Source organism: Microcaecilia unicolor, chromosome 11 (genome assembly GCF_901765095.1).
Source record: "Microcaecilia unicolor chromosome 11, aMicUni1.1, whole genome shotgun sequence".
Classification (NCBI taxonomy): domain Eukaryota; kingdom Metazoa; phylum Chordata; class Amphibia; order Gymnophiona; family Siphonopidae; genus Microcaecilia; species Microcaecilia unicolor.
Window position 1 is genome coordinate 9,208,156 of NC_044041.1, and position 26,522 is coordinate 9,234,677.

At 46.4% G+C, this 26,522-nt stretch overlaps 1 long non-coding RNA gene across 1 annotated transcript in view; it reads left to right on the top strand.

Annotated features, from left to right (window-relative positions):
- Positions 1 to 26,522, top strand: part of LOC115480788 — a 79,420-nt gene that overhangs the window by 20,738 nt on the left and 32,160 nt on the right. The window contains exon 3 of the long non-coding RNA XR_003943865.1: positions 12,389 to 12,575. This is a non-coding gene — a long non-coding RNA (uncharacterized LOC115480788). The remainder of the gene's footprint in view (positions 1 to 12,388; positions 12,576 to 26,522) is intronic.

A 26,522-nucleotide genomic window follows, 5' to 3' on the forward strand; every position in this document is an offset into this window, starting at 1 on the left:
GTAATTCAGGTCAGAGGCCTAGTAGCTACTTGATTAATTTTTATAGGTTCAGTCATAAGTAAATACCAATACGTGTTATTCTGAAATTTGACAAATCAAAAAAGATGAAAACTGAATACTAATACCAGTCATTTATTATGTAATACCTCATGGGTGTGGTGGTGTTTGCAGTTTGTAGCACAAAAGCTCATTGTGTTTTGTGTAAATTGGGCCCTTGGGCCCCCCCCCCCCCACCCCCAACCAGTGTCAACTGAGTCAGAATATATTAGATCCTCAGCAATTATCCCATGGGTGTTCTGTCCATACAAACCCAACTAATTCAGATTTCACTTTGGTCTTAATATGCTGCACTGTTGATTCCCTTAATTAACACCACATGTCACAGTTAGCTGTCATTGCGAATAAACGTCTATAAAGTTATTAGCGTACTGTATTTGTAAATCAGTGCAGCCTTACCTCAGAATCATATGGTATGCATTTCCCCCCTACGATGGAAGAGTTTCAATGAAAATAAATTTGTTTGCTGCCTACGGAAAGCGTGATATGGATTTGTGATTTTTCCATTGGAGAGAAGGATTCGTTGAGTCCATTCAGGGACTGCTGAGAGTGAAAGAGGTTGAGAGCTGATCTTTCCTTTCTGCTACCCATAGAATTTTGCAGGAGAGACCAATGGTAGGCTGTACAGCAAAAGAAAACAGAAGGAATTATACATAAGTACACCCGAAGTGGTGAACTGGATTAGGAACTGGTTGACGGACAGACGCCAGAGGGTGGTGGTGAACGGAGTTCGCTCGGAGGAAGGAAAGGTGAGTAGTGGAGTGCCTCAGGGATCGGTGCTGGGGCCCATTCTGTTCAATATATTTGTGAGTGACATTGCCGAAGGGTTACAAGGTAAAGTTTGCCTTTTTGCGGATGACACCAAGATTTCCAACAGAGTGGACACCCCGGAGGGTGTGGAAAACATGAAAAAAGATCTGAAGAAGCTAGAAGAATGGTCTAACGTTTGGAAATTAAAATTCAATGCGAAGAAATGCAAAGTGATGCACTTAGGAAGTAGAAATCCAAGGGAGACGTATGTGTTAGGCGGGGAGAGTCTGATAGGCACGGACGGGGAGAGGGATCTTGGGGTGATAGTATCTGAGGACCTGAAGGCGATGAAACAGTGCGACAAGGCGGTGGCAGTAGCTAGAAGATTGCTAGGCTGTATAGAGAGAGGAGTGACCAGCAGAAGAAAGGAGGTTTTAATGCCCCTGTATAAGACGTTGGTGAGGCCCCACCTGGAGTATTGTGTTCAGTTTTGGAGGCCGTATCTTGCGAAGGATGTTAAAAAAATGGAAGCGGTGCAAAGAAAAGCTACGAGGATGGTATGGGATTTACGTTCCAAGACGTATGAAGAGAGGCTTGCTGACCTGAACATGTACACCCTGGAGGAAAGGAGGAACAGGGGTGATATGATACAGACGTTCAAATATTTGAAAGGTATTAATCCGCAAACGAATCTTTTCCGGAGATGGGAAGGCGGTAGAACGAGAGGACATGAAATGAGATTGAAGGGGGGCAGACTCAGGAAAGATGTCAGGAAGTATTTTTTCACGGAGAGGGTGGTGGACGCTTGGAATGCCCTCCCGCGGGAGGTGGTGGAGATGAAAACGGTAACAGAGTTCAAACATGCGTGGGATATGCATAGAGGAATCCTGTGCAGAAGGAATGGATCCTCAGAAGCTTAGCTGAAATTGGGTGGCGGAGCAGTTGGGGGGAAGAGGGGGTGGTGGTTGGGAGGCGAGGATAGGGGAGGGCAGACTTATACGGTCTGTAACAGAGCCGGTGATGGGAGGCGGGACTGGTGGTTGGGAGGCGGGAAATACTGCTGGGCAGACTTATATGGTCTGTGCCCTGAAAAGGACAGGTACAAATTCAAGGTAAGGTATACACATATGAGTTTGTCATGGGCAGACTGGATGGACCATGCAGGTCTTTTTCTGCCGTCATCTACTATGTTACTATGTTACTATGTAAGTAATGCCACACTGGGAAAAGACCAAGGGTCCATCGAGCCCAGCATCCTGTCCACGAGGAGCGGCCAATCCAGGCCAAGAGCACCTGGCAAGCTTCCCAAACATACAGACATCCTATACATGTTATTCCTGGAATTGTGGATTTTTCCCAAGTCCATTTAGTAGTGGTTTATGGACTTGTCCTTTAGGAAACCGTCTAACCCCTTTTTAAACTCTGCCAAGCTAACCGCTTTCGCCACGTTCTCCGGCAACGAATTCCAGAGTTTAATTCGTTGCCAGAGAATGTGGTGAAGGCGGTTAGCTTGGCAGAGTTTTGTAAGTGATATTGCTGAAGAGCTGTCTGGTAAGAATTGCCTCTTTGCGCATGATAACAAAATGTGTGGTGTGGATAACATGAGGAAGGACCTAGCAAAGCTTGAAAAATGGTCCAGAATTTGGCAGCTAAGATTTCATGCTAAAAAAAGCAGGGTTGTGCATTTGGGCAGCAAAAACCCGAGAGAACAGTACAGTTTAGAGGGTGAAGAACTTTTGTGCACGAATGAGGAGTGGGACTTCGATGTGATCATATGTGATCAGTGGCGTTCCTATCGGCGCTGACACCTGGGGCGGATCGCCGATGCGCCCCGCCCCCGGGGTGCAGCACCCCCCCCGGAACAGCGCGACCCCCACCCCAGCGAAAATAACCCCCCAGGTGCAGCGCGACCCCCCGGCGAAAGAACCCCCCCCGGGTGCACGCCTCTCGGCTCTTCATTTCCATGCTCCCTCTGCCCCGGAACAGGAAGTAACCTGTTCCGGGGCAGAGGGAGCATGAAAACGAAGAGCCGACAGGCGCGCGGCACCCCCCCAGCAGCGTGCACCCGGGGCGGACCTCCCCCACCGCCCCCCCTTGGTACGCCACTGTATGTGATAATCTTAATATGGCCAAACAGGAAGAAAAGACGATAGTGAACGCCAGAAGGATGCTTGAGTGCATAAGGAGAGCAACAGGAAAAAGGAAGTGGTGACGTCTGTTGCATGCACCAAACCAACACTACCGCCTGGTTATTTATTTTATTTGTTGCATTTGTACCCCACATTTTCCCACCCATTTGCAGGCTCAATGAGGCTTACATTGTTCCGTCATGGCTAGCGCCATTCCAGAGTAAAAGATACAATTTACATAACAAACATGGGAGACATAATGGAAATTAATCAATCAGGTAAAAAGAGAATACATTCGGAATATCAGATAAAGTATATATGATGGATCATTGCAGTTTCTATATACTATAAACGGACACCCCCACAATTATCAACACCCCAGATTACACCCTCCCTATCTCAGACACCCTGAAAATCCTCGGCGTTACACTGGACTGCAACCTAACACTAGAGAGCCAAGTAACATCCACAGCAAGGAAAATGTTCCATTCAATGTGGAAACAATTCTTCCCGAGGACAACATTTTGCAACCTGATACAATCAATGGTACTAAGCCACGTAGACTACTGCAATGGAATTGCCTGCAGGCTGCAGTCACTGTAGCTCCGCCCTCGCGTCAAAACGCGATGACGTTGAGGGCGGGGCGGGCCTGCAGTCAGTGTACCTACGCCCTCGCATCAACACGCAATGACGCAGAGGGCGGTGCGGCGAAGACACAACGGATGACTTCCACACATTCTCTGACAGCTGCTGGGACAGTGCACCGAACTTCGCAAACTCGCAACCACGTCACTCAGGGACGGAGGGAGGGAGAGGAGAGGTGTGGAACTCGGAAGGGAGGCATGGAGGGGGTGTCTGGAACTCGGGAGGGAGGGACGGAGGGAGGACGGTGGGGGGGGGGGGGGGGGGATTACCCTGCTAGCGACTGTTTCATTTTTTCCCGAAACGGGCATTTCTTACTAGTTCATTAATAAAACAGGTCTGGACCAAAATGTCCAACTTACAGCCCTGGAGGTTTTTGTTTTGTTCCATTATGGCAGAAAAACATCCAAGTGTTAGGAAAGCCCAGATCCTGCCCTTAACACGCCCCTGACATGCCCCCTTGTGATTTGAACGCACTTCTGACGGACTTCATAGAAAAACACCTAAAAATGGGTTTAAAAAATACCAATGTGGACCTTTTTGTGAGAACAACAACCAAATGTAGATTTATGCCACTTTTTGGACATTTTTCTCCTTTGAAAATGAGCCCCTTTGTGCCACTGAAAATAACCATTTAGCCTTGAACAGGCGATATAACCAGCTGATTAAATTACTTTGAATATTATTAATTCCTAAGCTCCTAAATTTAGGAGCATTTAAAATGCATTTATTTGGATTTTGCTCACACCTTTCTTCAGTAGTAGCTCAAGGTGAGTTACATTCAGGTACACTGGATATTTCTCTGTCCCAGGAGGGCTCACAATCTAAGTTTGTACCTGAGGCAATGGAGGGTTAGGTGACTTGCCCAAGGTCACAAGAAGCAGCAGTGGGATTTGAACCAGCCACTGCTGGATGTCAAGACAGGTGCTCTAACCACTAGGCCACTCCTCCACTAGCAACATTTCATCTAGAATCTCAAATAGTAGCAACATTCCATGTAGAATCTTCAATAGTTGCAACATTCCATCTATTTAGATTTTGCTCACACCTTTTTCAGTAGTAGCGCAAAGCGAGTTACATTCAGGTACTCTGGATATTTCTCTGTCCCAGGAGGGCTCACAATCTAACTTTGTACCTGAGGCAATGGAGGGGGTTAAGTGACTTGCCCAAGATCACAAGGAGCAGCAGTGGGATTTGAACCGGCCACCTCTGGGGTTTATGTTTTCTGTTAATCTTTTTTGTTTCTTGTATAGTTTTATGTTTTATTGTGTGTGTGTTTTTGTAATTCGCCTAGAATTGTAGATAGCGCAGGTTCTAAATGTTTTAAATAAACAAATAAAGCACTGATTTTCATGAATTAGGCTCATAAATGTAGGCAAACGATGTCACTTCCTGTGAAAGACATTGCTGGAGCATAAGGAAGCCATCTGAGGACTCTCTTTCTCTGCCCTGTCATGTTTTCCCACCTCTCATGCTTATGCCTAACGGCTCTCTTTCTCCGACTTGCCACCTTCCACTTCCTTTTTAATTTTCTCCATCTCTTACTTATCCTTCTGTCTTGCTCTCTCTTACACACACAGTGAATTACCTTCCGACCCTTTTGCTCTTCCATTGCCATCAGGATCCTAATGATATTATTGTTGATGCCTTTTCATTCTTGATGCCAAACTTGATTTGGAGCTCAGGACGCTGAAGGCCTCAATTTGAGCTCAGGCAGACAACCTTCTGGAGTCCTAAGTGACTGCAGCTCTCCGACAATCTAATTGTTATTGACATTCCCGTCTGAGCGTTCATCAGGGGGAATCTGTACAGCAAATCATTCTATAACTGGGGCTCCTTGAGGACTCCGCCAGCAAGAGACGACTCAGCAGGGAGGGCAAGACTCAACTGAAAGTACTTTGGGATTCGTTTGTTTGGAGGCAGGTGGGGAAATGCTTATTGTAACATTTTCCTTGAAGACTTTGTAATTCTATTTACTATGTAAGCCCGCATTGAACCTGCTATGTGTGGTAAAGCGCGGGGTACAAATGTAATTTATTTATTTATTTGTAGCATTTGTATCCCACATTTTCCCACCTATTTGCAGGCTCAATGTGGCTTACATTATGCCGTGATGGCGATCGCCATTTCCGGGTACAGAATTACAAATGGTATTGCATTAAGGTGCATACATACATGGTACAGAGGAATACATTATGGTATTGCATTGAGGTTTCTGAGTGATAGAGTGAATTGTAACATAAGTTAGGTCATCGACTATAAAGATATCATTTTCATCTTAGGAAATAAAGCGGCAGTGCGAGTTGTGTAGCTTTCGTTAATAGCAATGAGGTTAAACAGTCAAGCGACAAGCGTTCGGTTTTCTCTAGTTCGTGTAAAGTCTAATTATTTTGTATCTAGGATGGATCGTTATGGTAAGCCTTCTTGAACATAATAATAATAATAATAATATAAGCCAGATTCAAGATGAAAATACATACAAGGGTTCTAGGTCTTGCAGCCGGGCCTAATAGTTGTGAACTGTAAGAAAACACATTTCTGCAGAGCAATGGGAAGACGAAGCGATTTGTCAAAATCTATCAGCCTGTCATGGGGATTTCTATTGTTAGAGCTTCTGTGTCTTGGGTCACAAATTTAATAGAAAGGTCTGAATATCTTCCTCCAGGAAAATGGCATTGTTGAATAAAGGGAGGGGGGGGGGGGGTATTGATTACACTTAACATTTCTCTGGCTATTCGACCTTACCTTCTTAATACGTATGCAAAATGTACTTAATGGTTACACTGAAAGGTATTCAGCAAACTTTGGACACATGGAAACAGAGAGAGTGTATTAAATCAGCACAGGTTTGAAACTTTTGAGTATTAAATCCATCCCCAGGGTCATCGACATGCTGCGAAACCTGGCAGGTGGAGTTGTCGCTCACAGATTTCAAACTGAGTTCATTCTGTATTTGCTGTCGGCATCCCTAGCAAATCTTACAGAAGTTTACATGAAATATGAAAGAGCAATGCGATGCCACACGCAAAGTAAAGAGGAAGCAGTCCCAGCAGAGGGATGTGAAGTCTGAATACGCTCATTCCTGCAGTGCTGGCTATACAATATAGTCAGCATTCTATAGTACATAAGTACATAAGCGTTGCCATACTGGAAGAGGCCAAAGGTCCATCAAGCCCATTATTCCGTTTGCAACAGTGGCCAATCCAGGTCACAAGTACCTGGCAAGATCCCATTTTATGCTGCTTATCCTAGAAATAAGCAGTGGATTTTCCCAAGTCCACTTTAATAATGGCTTATGGACTTTTCTTTTTGAATGTTAATGAAACATTTTTTAAACCCCGCTAAGCTAACTGCTTCTACCACATTCTCTGGCAACGAATTCCATTTTAAATTTACTGCTTTGTAGGTTCATTGCATGCCCCCTAGTCCTAGTATTTTTGGAAAGAGAAAACAAGCTATTCACGTCTACCCGTTGCACGCCACTCAGTATTTTATAGACCTCTATCATATCTCCTCAGTGATCTTCTCTCCAAGCTGAAGAACCCAAGCCATTTCAACCTTTCCTTATAGGGAAGTCATCCCATCCCCTTTATCATTTTCGTCGTCCTTCTCTGCACCTTTTCTAATTCCACTATATCTTTTTTGAGATGTGGTGACCAGAACTGCACACAGTATTCAAGGTGCGGTTGCACCATGGAGCGATACAAAGGCATTATAACATCCTCATTTCTAGTTTCCATTCCTTTCCTAATAATACCTAACATTCTATTTGCTTAGTGTAGGAAGGTCTCCCAATTTCCTGTCATTCCAGTTGTTGTATTGTTGGGCCCATGAATCTCTCCGGTTTTCAGGCTATCCACAAAGAATGTGCATGAGATCAATTTGCATACTTGAGTTCCCAATACTTGCAAATTCATCGCATGTATATTTACAACCCACCAGGGAGCCTCCAATTAGACATCCAGAGTGCGCAAAGGTAGACGCCTACTTTTTATTATAAAATGCTAGCGTAACAAAGTATTAAAGTGCCTAACGTTTAGACGCTGCCCATAAGTGTGGGAGGGATGTGTGTAAATCACAGAATTTTTTAAGTTATATGCATAAGTTGGTGCCCACCTATATCCTGCCCATGCTCTGCCCCCAGGCATCAGGGCTGCCGAGAGACTGGGCCAGGCCCAGGGCAAGGCCGCCCTCGGGGCCCTGCCCCTGCCGCCTTCGCTGCCCCGCCCCCCCCCCGAGGTCACCACCGCCACTCCCCCTCCAACCCCCGAGGTCACCACTGCTCCTCCCCTCCCGAAATCGCCGTAGCCACTGCTCTCCCCTTCCACCCCCTCCCGAGGTTGCCGCTGCTGCTCCCCCCTCCGTCCGCCACCGGGCCGGGCCCCCTGCATTGAAATCGCAGTCTCACATCCATGAAAGCAGTGCTGCAGGCAGAAGAACGCCTCCCTTCGGCCCTCCTTCCCTCCTTCTGTCCCGCCCTCACAGAAGTTACATCAGACGAGGGCGAGACACAGGGCCGAAGGGAGGCGACTCTGCTCGGCGACGGAGGGCGGGTGGGACTGCGGCGCCGGGCCCCCCTTGGAGGCCCGTGGAATTTTGTCCCCCCTGCCCCTCCTCTCGGCGGCTATGCCAGACATGGTCCCCTTGCAAACATGTGCTCTGTAAGTTAAGTGGGCATTTGCAGAATAGTGCTTAGGCATCCTTCTTTGAATTTATGCATATATCCACAGGTTCTAAATAGCGAACCTAGAGATCTGCGCCAAAATCCAGGTGGATTCTATAGCAACGCTTGTAACTTTATTGGCTTAAGATAATTAGTGTTGATAACAGCACTTAATCAGGGCCGGTCAAACCCGGTAAGCAGGGTAAGCACCGCAGGGGGGCGCCTGCCTTCAAGGGCGCCGCCATACCGTGCCACCCTTGGTGCTTTAAATCTTTAATTTACCTCAGTTCCAGCAGCCGCGTCATTTGAAAGCCCTGCCCTGTCTCTAGCCTTCCCTCTCTTCGTTAGTTCGTTCTGCAGTCCCGCCTTCTGACGTCATTTCCTCGAGGGCGGAACTCTGAGGGAACAAACTCACGAAGGGAAGGAAGGCTAGAGACAGGGCAAGGCTTTCAAATGACGTGGCTGCTGGAACGGAGGTAAATTAAAGATTTAAAGTACCAAGGGCGGCGCGGGATGGGGCGAAGGAGAATCGTTGGACAGGGGCAGGGTGGGAGGAGAAAGGAGATTGGGGGGGGGCGCCAACTCATAGTCTGCTGGGGGGCGCCAGAGACCCTAGGACCGGCCCTGCATTTAACAAGCAATAATGTGCACTAATTGGTGAAAAGTTTGAATTTACTTGAACAACTCACTAAAGTTGCGTAAGCATCTACATGCGCCTAATGTGCGCCAAAATGGAGTTACCGCCTGACTACCACGTGGCGGTAATTTCATTTTTTGGCACACGTCTGAAAATGATGTTTATTTTTGGGCACATGTAATGGACGTGCGCCAAGTGGCATTTGGCACGCGTAGGTCATTAAACGCCCGGTTACCACATAAGTCTTTTACCGCTAGGTCAATGGCTGGCGGTAAGCTCTCAGACCCAAAATGGACGTGCCTCAATTTTCATTTTGCCGCACATCCATTTTTGCCAAAAAAATGGATCGGCGCGCACCCAAAACCCGTGCCTACACTACCGTAAGCCATTTTTTCAGTTGTAAAAGGACTCCTGAGCATATTCTGTAATGCACTACACCTAACTTCCAACTCGTGCAGAGAAAAAGGGGTGTGGTTACAGGCGGGGAAATGGGCGTTTCATGGGTGCTCTGAAATTTATGCACGTAGTTATAGAATATAGTCCTCTGCGCCTAAATCTACGCACCAGGATTTATGCCATGTTTTCATTGGTGTAAATGGATGCGCATAGTTTTAGGCAGGGGCGTATCTGAAAGTCGGCGGTAGCGGGGGCCGAAGCCAGAATGAGGGGGCACATTATAGCCCCCCCCCGCCGCCGCCACCATTTCCGACCCCCCCTGCCGCCTTCGCCGCCGCCATTTCCAACCCCCCCTGCCGCCGTGGGTACCTTTGCTGGTGGGGGACCCCAACCCCCACCAGCCGAGGTCCGCTTCCTCCTGCCGCTGCGAGGTTTTTTAAGTTCTTCATCGGGATTCGTCCTCCGTCACTCTGTGCTGCTGTTCAAAGAAGCTGCTAGCTGAATGCAGTTTCGGACTGAGTCTGACGTCGCTGCTGCACGTTGTACATGAGTCTGACGTCCTGCACGTACAACGTGCAGCAGCGACGTCAGACTCAGTCCAAAACTGCATTCAGCTAGCAGCTTCTTTGAACAGCAGCACAGAGTGACGGAGGACGAATCCCGATGAAGAACTTAAAAAACCTCGCAGCGGCAGGAGGAAGCGGACTTCGGCTGGTGGGGGTTGGGGTCCCCTGCCAGCAAAGGTACCCATGGCGGCAGTAGAGGGGTCCAGGGCGAAATCTGCGGGGGCCCAGGCCCCTGTGGCCCCACGCAGATACGCCCCTGGTTTTAGGCGCTGGGATTTCATCTTAAGTATATTCTATATGCCCCGCCTAAATCTAGGCACTGCTTATAGAATACGCTGGGGCATAAATGATTTAGGTGCCATACATAGAATCCCCCCTATAGGGGGCAATTCTATAAATAGCGCTCTACAAAGGGTGCCAAAAAATGCTATTCTATAGCGTGAATCCTTTCTAGAATCATGAGTAATGTTGATTCGGGCGCCAGACTTACACCTGTTCAAACTTGGTGTAAATGCTGGTGCAAAAATTAGATGATGATGCTCAGAAGTCCAGCGCTATTCTGAATAGCACCATAAAAATACCGCCGGAACAATAAAAATACCACCGGAACAGCACAGAAAAACAATGGCCTAATGCTCAAAACTAATGAGATGCAAATATTGGCACGCTCAAGCTTTCAGCATCAGGGAGTTCAACTGCAGGATTGTGCTTGGCGCACGCGCAGAAAAGTCCTGCTGTAAGCTCAGCTCCTGTGTGCTTGCGCCTGGTAAAACCTGAACATGACACAACATTGGCATCTGTTTTCTGCAGCCTAAATATAAGCTTTTTAATTTGTTTTTCTGGATGCATAAATTTAGATGCAAGTAACAGATGCCAATGTGTGCTTTGGGTATTTTTTGTTTTTTTTTTAATCATGGCCGCTTTAAATGCCACTGTTTGAGATTCTAGATGGAATATTGCTAGTGGAGGAGTGGCCTAGTAGTTAGAGCACTGGTCTTGCAATCCAGAGGTGTGGCTGGTTGAAATCCCACTGCTGCTCCTTGTGATCTTGGGCAAGTCACTTAACCCTCCATTGCCTCAGGTACAAACTTAGATTGTGAGCCCTCCTGGGACAGAGAAATATCCAGAGTACCTGAATGTAACTCACCTTGAGCTACTACTGAAAAAGGTGTGAGCAAAATCTAAATAAATAAATAAAGATTCTAGAATTCTAAAGAATAACAAGATTCCATGCAGAATCTCAAACAGTAGCAACATTCCATGTAGAACCCTAAAGACTAACAAGTGGAGGAGTGGCCTAGTGGTTACAGCACCGGTCTTACAATCCAGAGGTGGCAGCGTTCAAATCCCACTGCTGCTCCTTGTGATCTTGGGCAAGTCACTTAACCCTCCATTGCCTCAGGTACAAACTTAGATTGTGAGCCCTCCTGGGACAGAGAAATATCCAGAGTACCTGAATGTAATTCACCTTGAGCTACCACTGAAAAAGGTGTGAGCAAAAATCTAAATTAATAAAATAAATAATTTGCTTGCACATCTCACCAGCGTGCCCAAATTTGTGCAAGTAAATCTGGGCCCCTTGTATAGAATCCAGGGATGGGGTAATTCCATATAGGTTGCCTAAAATTCTATCATGGCAATTGCCTTTCTAGACTACCAGAGTAGTCCACATTTGTGCATTTAACTTTCGGCACAAGCACTTATGCTAGCTCAAAGGCTGGTGTACATGCTCACATCTAACTGCTAATATTCTATAACCCATGTGTATAAGTGCAAGGCATATCTACACACCTGTAAGAATAGCCATACTGGATCAGACCAATAGTCCATCCAGCCCAGTATCCTGTTTCCAACAGTGGCCAATCCAGGTCACAAGTACTTGGCAGAATCCCAATGAGTAGCAAGATTCCAGAATCCTAAAGAGTAATGACATTCCAGAACCCCAACTAGTAGCGAGATTCCATTCTACCAATCCCAGGGCAAGCAGTGGCTTATGTCCATCTCAATAACAGACTGTGGACTTTTCCTCCAGGAACTTGTCCAAACCATTTTTTAAACTCAGATACTCTAACTGCACTTACCACATCCCCCTTACATTTGTGCATGATGGATTTTACACGCAGAATCCTAACAGCAGTTATGTGACTAGTTGCTAATTAGTGCCAATTAACACCAATTAGCAGCTAATTACTATATTAAGTTATGGACGCAACTGTGCCTGCTAAGCGGAAAATTGTGCATTCAAGTTTATAGAATTATGGCGATAGCGCCTGACAAATGCACGTGAATGCACGTGAATGCTAAACATTTATGTGCGTAACATGTCCGCACATATGAGTGCCCAGGCTATAGCATTGCCCCTATCTGTGCCCGATTTAGCTGCGTAAGAAACTAATGAAGGAGTTTGTATCTCAGTGTTGACTGATTTGTGTTACTTCGAAGAACAGGCAGATTCCGGTGCAGTTTTCCGGAATTCTGAAGCACCAGGATAGCGTTATCAGGATATGAGAGAAGGTTTATCTTACCCTGTATTTTGTGACTGCTCCAGGGACAGGCGTCGAAACCTGAAGAAGCGATGCTTCCAGCCTGCCACCTTGGCTTCTTTGGAGAGCAGAATACCGAAAACAAAGAGCGGCTTTATTTGAGAGCAATGGGTCTAGAAAACCAGCCATGAAAGAGTTGTCGTATCAGTCCTAATCTGATCGTGGGGGTAGCATTCCTGCCATTCCCTCCAGGTGAGCCTGAATTTCTCAGGTTATTGGCCAGGTTGGGGGGAGGGGAGGGGTGTAATCTCATAAAGTCATTTTCATGCGTAGACGAGCATATGTGATGTAACTGACTTGTTATAAAATTACAACCCCATCTACATATGTACACTTGGTCCCTCAGCTATATGGTCAGCTGTATTGTAGAAAAGAATTAGTATCATAGCAATGTTATTTGAATATTCTAATTGTATGCTTATTAGATACTAGTAAAAAAGGCCCGTTTCAGTATGAAATGAAACGGGCACTAGCAAGGTTATCCCTCTCTCCCTCCCTCCCTCCATCGCTCTCTCCCTCTGTCCCCTCCAAGTCCCACGGCCCCCTTTCTTCCCTTCCGATTTCCAGGCCCTCCCTCCCTCCCTCTCTCTCTCCTTCCCTCTGTCCCTCCCCCGAGTTCCAGTCCCCCCTCCTGTCTCACAGACACGTTCTTGCGATGTCTCCACCCGCGGCCCTCCCCTCCCCGACACTGGCCCCACCCATCCCCCTACGTGCACGTCGCCCCCCTCCAAAATCGCCAACCCTCCTCTCCCCCCCCCTCTTACCGGGGTCCTGGCGGCAGCAGTGAAGAGCTTCGCGAGTCTGCTGCCTTCCCTTCTCTTCGCTCTCAGCTCTGACTCTGGTCCCGCCCTCATTTCCTGTTTCCGCAAGGGCGGGACCAGAGTCAGAGCTGAGAGCGAAGAGAAGGGAAGGCAGCAGACTCGCGAAGCTCTTCACTGCTGCCACCGGGACCCCGGTAAGAGGGGGGAGGGGAGAGTAGCAGAGGAGGGTTGGCGATTTTGGAGGGGGGGGGGCGACGTGCACCCGCTGTTCTTCAACGAACGTCTCTCACTGGGATCGTAACCCCCTGCTGACGTCAGGCAAGCAGGGTTCTACTGCTGGCCAGTGACGTCAGCAGGTGGTTAGGATCCCAGTGAGACACTTTAGAACGTTCACATAGCAAATTATTATATTAGATTTCCTTAGTATTATGCTGACATCGCATTATATCTCTGTTATTTGACTTTCAGTGCTGTTAAATGTGTAGTCCTATTGTTAGATTTCAATTTGCTGTTTTCGAGTTTATCTCATTTATTGTATTTATGTTTGGTTATTTTACTATTGTTATGCTGTAAACAAAATTGTATGTTTTATGTTAAACTGTACCTGCTGTACAATGCCTTGGGTGAATCTCTTCATAAAAGCAGCTAATAAATCCCAATAAATAAATAAAAGCACATGTTAGCATTGATGGTGTTTACTTTACCAGTAGGGCATGAGCAGGGGCAGTTTCGGTGGCGGCATGGACAGAGTTCACAAGTACACACATAAATTATAAAATAAAATTCACTAACTGACACACATATTTGCATAATCTAAGTGCAAACATTTATACCTGGCAGCATAAAACTCCTTGCTTACAATGTAGACTGTGCCTCCAATCCTCCAGCATCAGATCCCTCACCCAACATCCCCATGACAGTCACCCAAAATTGCCCCCATCACAGACTCCCCCTGTAAAGATCCCCAAAAAGGATGCCCCCATTGCAGGTCCCCCTAAAAATCAAACCCCCTTAAGCAGTGCATTGTTTCTAGCGAAATAGGTGCCCATACTCAAATGCCAGGCCACCCTTCAGGGGTGGGGTGATCACTGAGGGACCCAACCCACAATAGCCAGGCCCCCTGCAACCAGTCACAGAATCTATGACAAGGCAGAATTGGTGTGTAGAGCCTGAGCTCTTTCATTAAAGCTTAGGGTCCATGTGTCAATTTTAGCAGACAATGGAAAAGGTGCCAGTACCCCCAAGTACCCCCTCAAAAAAAAAGCCCTGCTAACAAGAGTGACAAGATTCCATGCAGAATTTCAAAGAGTAGCAACATTCCAGGTAGAACCCCGAAGAATAGCAAGATTCTGGAATCCTAAAGAGCAGTGTGTTTTTTTTCTAGCGAAAAAGGTGCCAGTACTCAAATGCCAGGCCGCCCTTCAGGGGTGGGGTGATCACGGAAGGACCCACCCCACAATAGCCAGGCCCCCTGCAACCAGTCACAGAATCTATGACAAGGCGGAATTGGTGTGTAGAGCCTGAGCTCTTTCATTAAAACTTGGGGACCGTGGGTCGATTTTAGCAGACGATGGAAAAGGTGTCGGTACTCAGTACCACCAAGTACCCCTTCAAAAAAAGCCCTGCCCTTAAGTAGCCCCCCCCCCCCCCTGCAAAATCCACTCCCACCCCAAGCCCCCTAAGCTCTTACAGCAGTTCCTGGTACGTACTGGGAAATGAAGCAATTTCCAGTTTCTCCTGCTTATGTTAGGTTCAAAATGGCGCCTGTGACCCTTAGCGCTAACCTTGTGGTATTACCGGTAGGGGTTAAGGCTGCCTTTATTTCTGAAGATAGTAAATCTCTCTAACCATTAACTATCACAGCAAAAAGGGCTAATATTGTGCCCTTCAACCAAGCTAGATGGAAATCAACTCCACCTGGAGGAATTATTCCGAAAACTGCTTTTAAAAGTACATTTCCACAAAGAAAAGAAGCTTCCAGAACTGTGGATTACAAAATCAAAGGGAAGAACACCAACGCTAACCGTCCAGATGGACATAAATATAATGGGCCCGATATTCAAAGCGATTTATCCGGTGGCTGACCAGTTAAATCGCTTGGTCGGTGTATCCGCTCATATTCAGGGGCACTTAACCGGCTGAATGATGCCGAATATCACAGTTAGCGCCGAACACAAGGCCGGCTGTGTTGAGGGCGTTCTGGGTGTGGAGTCAGCACTTGGCTGCCTACGTGTTCGTATTCAGCAGTTAAGCGGCCAGAGTTAGCGTGTAAAAGTCCTATTTTCATGCGGTAAGTGGTGATTATCAGCTATGTCACTGGTACCCAAACATTTTCGGTTCACGGCACCCTTAGTGTCCGAGCAATTATTTGTGGCATCCTCCCCACCCGGCCACCCAGGTCTCCACACCTCCCCCAGCCACACAGGTCTCTACTGCCCTCCCTCCACACATCATGTCCAATATTAATCCCTCTCTCTCCCCCATGCACCATCTCTCCCTTCCCTCCACACCTATGTCCAACATTTTTCCCTCTCTGGCCCCCTCCCCTCGACCCCCATATATAAGATTTCATCCCTTTGCTGTATCTCTCCCTTCCTCCCCCTCCAACAATTATGCCCCTCAATCCTCCTGCAGCATCTCTCCTTCCCTCCCCCACATCACCCCCAATTTTCCCTCTGCTTCAAGGGGTCCCCGGCAGCAACAGCAATTCTAACACAGTGCCTGCTTCTAACCCAGAAGCCTCCCCTTTGTCATGACCTGCCCCCGGGTTAGCAGCAGGCAGTATGTGAGAATCGCTGCCTCGGACCTATTGTAGCAGGAATGACACTGTTAAGGGTGCAATTGCAGTACCTTTCTCATCAGCAGCGGCGGCAGGCAAGATTCACTGTTTTTGCAGTCTCTTGCAGGGCTCGGGATTCACTGCAGCATGTGCATGCTCTTATCCCATCTACTACTACTACTTATCATTTCTAAAGCGCTACTAGACATACGCAGCGCTGTACACTTGAACATGAAGAGACAGTCCCTGCTCCACAGAGCTTACAATCTAATTAGGACAGACAAACAGAACAAATAAGGCATAAGGACAAAGAGTAGCAAAATTCCGGAACCCCAAAGAGTAGAAAGATTCTAGAATCCCAAACTACTACTACTACTTATCATTTCTATAGCGCTACTAGATGTACACAGCGCTGTACACTTGAACATGAAGAGACGGTCCCTGCTCGACAGAGCTTACAATCTAATTACGACAGACAAACAGGACAAATAAGAGATAAGGGAATATTAAAGTGAGCATGATAAAATAAGGGTTCTGAACAAGTGAATAAGGGTTAGGAGTTAAAAGCAGCATCAAAAAGGTGGGCTTTTAGCTTAGATTTGAAGACAGCCAGAGATGGAGCTTGACTTACCGGCTCAGGAAGTCTATTCCAGGCATCTGGTGCAGCAAGATAAAAGGAACGGAATCTGCAGTTAGCGGTGGAGGAGAAGGGTGCAGATAAGAGAGATTTATCCAGTAAATGCAGTTCCCAGGGAGGAGTGTAGGGAGAGATAAGAGTGGAAAGGTACTGAGGAGCTGCAGAGTGAATGCACTTATAGGTCAATAAGAGGAGTTTGAACTGTATGCGGAAACGGATAGGAAGCCAGTGAAGTGACTTGAGGAGAGGGCTAATATGAGCATAACGACCCTGGCGGAATATTAGTCGTGCAGCAGAATTTTGAACAGATTGAAAAGAAGAGAGATGGCTAAGTGGGAGACCTGGGAGAAGCAAGTTGTAATAGTCTAAGCGAGAGGTGATAAGAGCGTGGATGAGGGTTCTGGTAGTGTGCTCAGAAAGGAAAGGGTGAATTTTGGTGATATTATAGAGAAAGAAACGACAGGTTTTAGCAATCTGTTGAGTATGTGCAGAGAAGGAGAGGGAGGAGTCGAAGATGACCCCAAGGTTACGAGCTGATGAGACAGGAAACATCTCCCTCCGCGGCACCCCAGTGAGTTTGCCGCAGCGCACAATTTGGGAAACGCTAGGCTATGTGTTAGCCAACTTAAAAATAACTGGATATTCAAATCCGAAGCCCACACAGGTCCTGGCTTTGAATATCTGGGAATAATACCGTCAGCAAAATGCTCACCAACGACAACTGACTATAGACCCCAAACTAAACAAGTATATAGAAAGCTTCTGACACAGGCTAAAAACATCCCCTCTCCCATCCCCTCTTCCCACTCAATGTGGAAATTCAAACGCGTGAAACAATTCTTCCCGAGGGGAACATTTTGCAACCTGATACAATCAATGGTGCTAAGCCATGTAGACTACTGCAATGGAATTTATGCGGGATGCAAAGAACAAACCTTAAAGAAACTTCAGACCGCTCAAAACACAGCAGCTAGGCTTATCTTCGGAAAAACGCAATTTGAAAGTGCAAAACCCCTTCGCGAAAAACTACACTGGCTTCCAATCAAAGAACGCATTGCTTTCAAAATCTGCACACTGGTTCACAAAATTATCTACAGTGAAGCCCTGGGATACATGACAGACCTGATCAACCCTACCAACTAGAAACACATCCGAAGCAGCACAGAGGTACCTAAATCTGCACTACCCAAGCGGCAAAGGACTCAAATACAAATCAACTTATGCATCCAGTTTCTCCTACATAAGCACACAACTGTGGAACACACTACCAAAAGCCTTGAAAATGACGTACGACCACCTAAACTTCCAGAAAACACTAAAAACTAACCTGTTTAAAAAGGCATACCCTACTGAACCAACATAAATGTTTGATCTCTGCAACACAACAAAACTGAAGTACATAAGTACATAAGTAATGCCACACTGGGAAAAGACCAAGGGTCCATCGAGCCCAGCATCCTATCCACGACAGCGGCCAATCCAGGCCAAGGGCACCTGGCAAGCTTCTCAAACGTACAAACATTCCACACATGTTATTCCTGGAATCTTGGATCTTTCCAAGTCCGTTTAGTAGCGGTTTATGGACTTGTCCTTTAGGAAACCGTCCAACCCCTTTTTAAACTCTGCTAAGCTAACCGCCTTCACCACTTTCTCCGGCAACGAATTCCAGAGTTTAATTACACGTTGGGTGAAGAAAAATTTTCTCCGATTTGTTTTAAATTTACTACACTGTAGTTTCATCGCATGCCCCCTAGTCCTAGTATTTTTGGAAAGCGTGAACAGAAGCTTCACATCCACCTGTTCCACTCCACTCATTATGTTATATACCTCTATCATGTCTCCCCTCAGCCGTCTCTTCTCCAAGCTGTATAGCCCTAGCCTCCTTAGTCTTTCTTCATAGGGAAGTCGTCCCATCCCCGCTATCATTTTAGTCGCCCTTCGCTGCACCTTTTCCAATTCTACTATATCTTTCTTGAGATGCGGCGACCAGAATTGAACACAATACTCAAGGTGCGGTCGCACCATGGAGCGATACAACGGCATTATAACATCCTCACACCTGTTTTCCATACCTTTCCTAATAATACCCAACATTCTATTCGCTTTCTTAGCCGCAGCAGCACACTGAGCAGAAGGTTTCAGTGTGTTATCGACGACGACACCCAGATCCCTTTCTTGGTCCGTAACTCCTAACGTGGAACCTTGCATGACGTAGCTATAATTCGGGTTCTTTTTTCCCACATGCATCACCTTGCACTTGCTCACATTAAACATCATCTGCCATTTAGCCGCCCAGTCTCCCAGTCTCGTAAGGTCCTCTTGTAATTTTTCACAATCCTGTCGTGATTTAACGACTTTGAATAACTTTGTGTCATCAGCAAATTTAATTACCTCGCTAGTTACTCCCATCTCTAAATCATTTATAAATATATTAAAAAGCAGCGGTCCTAGCACGGACCCCTGAGGAACCCCACTAACTACCCTTCTCCATTGTGAATACTGCCCATTTAACCCCACTGTCTGTTTCCTATCCTTCAACCAGTTTTTAATCCACAATAGGACATTTCCTCCTATCCCATGACCCTCCAATTTCCTCTGTAGCCTTTCATGAGGTACCTTGTCAAACGCCTTTTGAAAATCCAGATACACAATATCAACCGACTCCCCTTTGTCCACATGTTTGTTCACTCCTTCAAAGAATTGAAGTAAATTGGTCAGGCAAGATTTCCCCACACAAAAGCCATGCTGACTTGGTCTCAGTAATCCATGTCCTCGGATGTGCTCTGTAATTTTGTTTTTAATAATAGCCTGTACCATTTTCCCAGGCACCGACGTCAGACTCACCGGTCTATAATTTCCCGGATCTCCCCTGGAGCCTTTTTTAAAAATGGGCGTTACATTGGCCACCCTCCAATCTTCCGGTACCACGCTCGATTTTAAGGATAAGTTGCATATCACTAGCAGTAGCTCCGCAAGCTCGTTTTTCAGTTCTATCAGTACTCTAGGATGAATACCATCCGGTCCAGGAAATTTGCTACTCTTCAGTTTGCCGAACTGCCCCATTACGTCCTCCAGGTTTACCGTGAAGTCAGTAAGTTTCTCCGACTCGTCCGCTTGAAATACCATTTCCGACACCGGTAACCCACCCAAATCTTCCTCGGTGAAGACCGAAGCAAAGAATTCATTCAGTCTCTCCGCTACGTCTTTGTCTTCCTTGTTCGCCCCTTTTACCCCTCGGTCATCCAGCGGCCCAACCGATTCTTTTGCCGGCTTCCTGCTTTTAATATACCGAAAAAAATTTTTACTATGTTTTTTTGCCTCTAATGCTATCTTTTTTTCATAATCCCTCTTGGCCTTCTTAATCTGCGCCTTGCATTTGCTTTGACACTCCTTATGCTGTTTCTTGTTATTTTCAGACAGTTCCTTCTTCCATTTTCTGAAGGCGTTTCTTTTAGCCCTAATAGCTTCCTTCACCTCACTTTTCAACCAGGCCGGGTGTCTTTTGGACTTCCGTCTTTCTTTTCTAATTTGCGGAATATGTATGGCCTGGGCCTCCAGGATGGTATTTTTGAACAGCGTCCACGCCTGTTGTACAGTTTTTACTCTCTCAGTTGCCCCCCCTAAGTTTTTTTTTTACCGTTCTTCTCATTTTATCATAGTCTCCTTTTTTAAAGTTAAACGCTAACGTTTTTGACTTTCTGTGTACAGTTACTTCAAGGTCGATGTCAAAACTGATCATATTATGGTCACTGTTATCAAGCGGCCCCAGTACCATAACGTCCCTCACCAGATCATGCGCTCCACTAAGGACCAAGTCTAGAATTTTTCCTTCTCTCGTCGGCTCCTGCACCAGTTGCTCCATAAAGCTGTCCTTGATTTCATCAAGGAATTGTATCTCTGTAGCGTGTCCCGATGTTACATTTACCCAGTCTATATTTGGATAATTGAAGTCACCCATTATTATCACATTGCCCATTTTGTTCGCGTCTCTGATTTCTTTTATCATTTCTGTGTCTACCTGCTCATCCTGGCGAGGCGGACGGTAGTACACTCCTATCACCATTTTTTTCCCTTTTAAACATGGAATTTCAACCCACAGTGATTCAAAGGTGTGATTTGTGTCCTGCTGAATTTGTAATCTATCTGAGTCAAGGCTCTCGTTAATATACAATGCTACCCCTCCACCAATCCGGTCCACCCTATCATTACGATATACTTTGTACCCCGGTATGACAGTGTCCCACTGGTTATCCTCCTTCCACCAGGTCTCAGTAATGCCTATTATATCCAATTTTTCATTTAGTGCAATATATTCCAACTCTCCCATCTTATTTCTTAGACTCCTAGCATTTGCATATAGACATTTCAGAGTATGTTTGTTGTTCTTATTTGCATGATGCTTAGTACCTGACACTATTGATTTGACATCTTTTGTCTGATCTTTAGTTGTATTTGAGGGCACCTGGCCTACCACGGTCTGTTGTGTAACCTCACTATTCAGAAACCCTATCTTCCCTGTTTGTGAGGTATCTTTGCAAGATACCTTTTCCCGAATCATGCGCTTTTGAGCGACTGTCGGCCTTCCCCCCATTTCTAGTTTAAAAGCTGCTCTATCTCCTTTTTAAATGCCGACGCCAGCAGCCTGGTCCCACCCTGGTTAAGGTGGAGCCCATCCTTTCGGAATAGGCTCCCCCTTCCCCAGAATGTTGCCCAGTTCCTAACAAATCTAAAACCCTCCTCCCTGCACCATCGTCTCATCCACGCATTGAGACTCTGGAGCTCTGCCTGTCTCTTGGGCCCTGCACGTGGAACAGGTAGCATTTCAGAAAATGCTACCCTAGAGGATCTGGATTTGAGCTTTCTACCTAAGAGCCTAAATTTGGCTTCCAGAACCTCTCTCCCACATTTTCCTATGTCATTGGTACCCACGTAATGGAAATAACACAACTCTTCCGTTATACGATGCCCAATGTGGGCTGTACCACATGAACTTTATCTCACCACAACCTCACTTTGTATTTGTTTACACCGGAGTCTGCAAATGCCTCTCTGGTACTATGTAAGCCACATTGAGCCTACAAATAGGTGGGGAAATGTGGGATACAAATCTAACAAATAAATAAAATAAATACTATTTTTGCAGGTACTTGTCTGTCCCAAATGGGCTCACAATCTAAGATTATTTGTACCTGGGGCAATGGAAGGATACGTGATTTGACTGATATAACGTTTTAATATCCAGATTATCCTTGTGGCTCCATCACAGCATTTCGTTCCTGAAGAAACCCGGTCAGGGGTGAAATGATTGGGCCCTATAGAACTTTAAAAGCCGAGTGCTGTCTGAACTTCACAAGCTAAGTATTTCTTTTTCTCTGCGGATCAGAGATTTATGAGCTAGTTTTATTTATTTATTTTAGATCATTTATACCCCGCTTTTTGCCACGGAACGCAGTCCCAAAAGAAGTACAATGACAGTGGAAGGCAAAAGGGAAGGGAGAATAAATGCAAAATTTAAGGAAATGAGCAGCAGGTAGGGAAAAGAACACAAAGAGAAAAGAAAGGAAAGAGAAATAGGTCAAAATCAGATCTTGACTCGCCGAGACACAGAAGATAACGATGAAGATGTTCCCATCATGGCTAGGAAGCGTTCTCCAGGTACTCCAGTAGACAAAACAGTGAAGGCGGAGGTAGGGCAGTGCAGAAGGCGGTCTCAAGCTAAGAGTGGCTGAGAAGCTTGTCAGGAGGAAAGAGCTCTTTGCATTGATTTCAATTCTTTGGAACTTGGTATTTTGTTTAGTGGTTTTGAATTTTTACACAGACATTTTTGTTCAACAAGACACGGACTTAAAAGTATTGTCACGATTTAATAGGAGAAAAAAAAAGACACTCAAAAGTTTGTGGAATTAGTAGCCCTATAATAGAAATCAAACACTGACAAAATCTGCAAACGCCGTTTTGTCACAGTGTTTAGACCAAGGTATACCACCTTGGTTTCTGAGGGCTCTTTTCCATTCATGAAAGCAATGCACTACCTAACAAACTTCCGGAAATCGTTAAAAAACCAACCTGTTCACAAAGGCATACCAGAATGATCCAACCTAAACACCTGAACCCTGCAACACGATCGAAACTCCTACCAGAACTGGACAAAACTTAACTCTCTCGCCTTGAATACTTAATATACTCTTGTCATCTGTGAACATTAACACTTGACCACTCTGTACTTCTCTTACCGGAATTGGCGATCGCCATCACGGTACTATGTAAGCCACATTGAGCCTGCAAATAGGTGGGGAAATGTGGGATACAAATGCAATAAATAAATTAGTATGAATCTACATTTCTAGCAGTGCAACTGGTTAGAGTAGAATAGGCCATTGCCAAATTAAAGATGGTTTCCAACCGCTGAAGATTTTCAGAACTCAGGCCCAGATGCACAAAACCTAACGAGCCCACAACTTGCGTTTTAAACTGGTTCCAGCCAGTTTAAAACGCAAGTAGTTCACCCCGGGCATGCACTAAGGGCATTTTCCCTGCCACGGTAGCAGGCAACGAAAACGGAATGCAAATGATTGAAAAGCTATTATAATGAGCTGCACTACCGTTTTTCCGATTCCCTTACCGTAGGAACCCTAACGAGATGTCTGACCTCTTGTTAGGGCTCCTGTGAGGGAATCGGAAAGGAAAAGGGCCCCCAAAAAAGGTAAAAAAGAAAAAAAAAAAGCAGGGAGCGCATGTGAGGGGCGTCCTTTAAGGACGTACTCTCCCTGCGCTTCTGAGAGACATCTTTTTTTCGCATTTTGTTTTAGCTCTGCCGGTGCTGGTGTTTTTTCCCCCCTTCTATTTTGTCTTCGCCGCCCCTCCACAGCAAAACTTTTATGTTTTCCTGGTTGCCAGAGAATCGGGACGTCCCTTTAGATTAGGCTCCACTTCCTGGTCTCTTCAGCCAATCAGAGCGCGTTTCGCTGACAACAGCCAGCTAAGCCCGCTTTGATTGACTGAAGAGACCAGGAAGAGGAGCCTAATCTAAAGGGACGTCCCGATTCTCCGACTCAGGTACCGAAGGACTAGAGAATGCAAGTGAGCTACAACGAGTAGCTCATTTGCATTCCCTATAGTTGATGCATTCCCGTTCCCTACCGATTCGCTATGGAATCGATAGGGAATGGGAATTACCAATGTCTTTAATGCATCTGGGCCTCAGCCCCATGGTTGGGATATCACAGCTCGATGCTGTGAAATGTGTCGTTACAGATGGAGAACCTGCCACAGCGAACACAGTTCAAATAGATTTAGCCTTCACGAACCAGCTATTATTGATACAACGAAAAGGGAGAAAAGGCAGAGCTACAGTTTCTTGATACTCAGGTGTTGTAGCTATCAATGCGTTGCATTCCCCAAAGTGTGTCTCTTCAGTTCTCATTGTAGAAATGAGCTAATTTTATGATTTGCATAACACAAAATGAAATGAGCATATTAAGGCAGCCATAAATCATGAATATTCATTTACAACGAGTATTATCAAGGACTCGTTCTATAACTACATAATAATCATTTACATAATAATCATTTGCATTTCTATAAGACCTTTCTTTCAAAGAGATTTTCAACTTGCTTTACAGTCAAAGCACTTCAGAAACTTCCAGTATCCTCCGGAGTACGTGGATGTTTACAAAAGCTTCTATTTATTTTGCCACATTTGTATCCCGCATTTTCCCACTTATTAGCAGGCTCAATGTGGCTTACAAAATTCCGTAATGGTGAACGCCAAATACGGTAGGTATTAAACAAATACAATTAGAAAAAGGGTCAGGTAAGGTAGGGGTAAATGGCTACAATAAGGGACAAGGAAATAAGAAATAAAATGTCCATTGCAATGTATGTAAAGATGCATTGTAGAGTTGAGGCTTTTAAGTAGAATCAATAGGGTAGGCCTTGCGAAACAGGTAGGTCTTTAAAGTTCGCTTGAAGTTTTGATGATCGTGCACTGTTTTCACACTCTTTGGTAACGCATTCCACATTTGAGTACTTACGTATGGAAAACTGGATCCATAGGTTGATTTGTATCTGAGTCCAATACAGCTTGGATAGTGAAGGTTCGGATAACGTAGTAACATAGTAACATAGTAGATGACAGCAGAAAAAGACCTGCACGGTCCATCCAGTCTGCTGAGGAGGAAGGAGGTGTTTTAGAGAGCTCTGCTGACTTCCAGTGGAAAGGGAGTGAGACCTAGCTCCCTCCCCAAAGATGAGGAGGGTCCCTGGGGAGAAGGCCTCAGGAAAGTCCCAGGCTATGGGGCCTCCTGGGGCCCGGGACCAGAAGGCCGAAAGGAGTGGCTCTCTCCCTGGTTTGACTACCGGGAGAAGGGAAAGGAGTCCAGTGGACCGAAGGGAGAAGCAGCCCAGTGGAGGCCACCAGAGCATTTCCCCCTCCATGGCCCAGCTTGCGGAAGGTAAGCGAGAAGACAGTGGAGGGGGGAGGAAGATAGTACAGGCCCCAGAAGGGCGCTTCCAAGGAAGGGAGAAGGAAGAGGCGATGGAAGTTTGCCAGAAGCCTTTGCTGGAGGCAGCTGAGAGTGAGAGTGAGGAGAGTGGATCGTCAGATGAGGAGTTCCTTGAAGTGAGCTATGACCCTGATGATCCAGCAAGTAGTGTGGTAAATATTGTAAGACGAATTAAGCTGGTGGAAAAAGAAGTAGTGGAGCTAGGAAAACGTCTGAAAATGGCAAGAACTATGTGTAAATTTGCCCCAGCGGAGCACAGACAAATGTATGTTAAAGAGGAAGCCCGGATATCAAAGTTGTTGGGGAAAAAAGAACACTTGTTGAACTGTTTAAAAAAGGGCTCTGTGAATCCTTTGAGGGAGCTCTATGTTAACCGAGAAAGGATGGCTTCAATACCACAGTCTGGGGGTTCAGGAACACTACAGTTGCAGCAAGCTTCAGTGTCTTCAGCAGCATTAGACTCAAAAGAGTTGTCTGGGTTCAGAGGTGACCCCACTTTAAAATACATAAGACAGTTGGCAACACAGTCTAGAGCACTTACCCAGCAGCCAGAGGATAAGGAGGCAGCGGCAGGACATGGCTCTGAGGTGGGGGCTGGAGTAGAGATCCTACCTGTGGAGGGGAGGACAGAACTCAGTAACTTTTCAAAACTCCAGATAATGGAGGCAGCAGAGGGAGACGCAGGTAGCAGCCTGTTTTCTACAGAGGTGGTGGTCGAAGTCTCAGAGGGCTTACCTGCAGTTGTGCAGAGACAGTTGCCGTGAAGGAGGCCCTGTTGGAAAAGGGTCAGCAGAGGCAGACTCCGGTATTTTTGGCCGGGTCTGCAATGACTGAAGTGGAAACCGAAGCAGCATGGCATCTGGAGAAGCCCCGCCCACGAAGTCCGGGAGCAGGGGATGTCTTCCCTGAGCATGGAGTAGCTGGCGGTTTACAGGAGAGGGGTCGGAGAGAGAGGAATAGGAGCGGGCAGCAGCTGGGAGCTCATTTGACCAGCTGTCCATTACAAGAGGTGAAATCGGGGGGTGCTAACAGCCAGCCTGTGGCGGAATCAGGAACAGACAAGCCATGCCCCCGGGAAGCGCCAGCCATTGGGAGAACGCAGGAGGGACTGCACCAGAAGCAAGAGGGAAGTAACCCGATTGTTGAGAGACTTTCGTTGACTACAGAAGTGGACATGGCAAGTCTAACAGATGTGCAGCGGGTGGTGGAGCAGACCTGCCAGCAGGACGGCTGGGAGCGAGGAGCCAAGGGGAGCGGCGGAGTTCCGGAGGCTTCGCCCCTGGTGCCGGAGGTTGGAGGGAGTTCGGGGGCAGAGCGAGCAGGGAGTCTGGTATCGCCAGCTGCAGACCTGACTGGGCAGGTGCCAGAGTATCGCCAGGAGACAGAGGAGAGGAGGCGATTAGCCCAGAGGCTGGAGCCTGCAGTGGCAGGGACGAGCAGGGACGTTCCAGGAAGTGG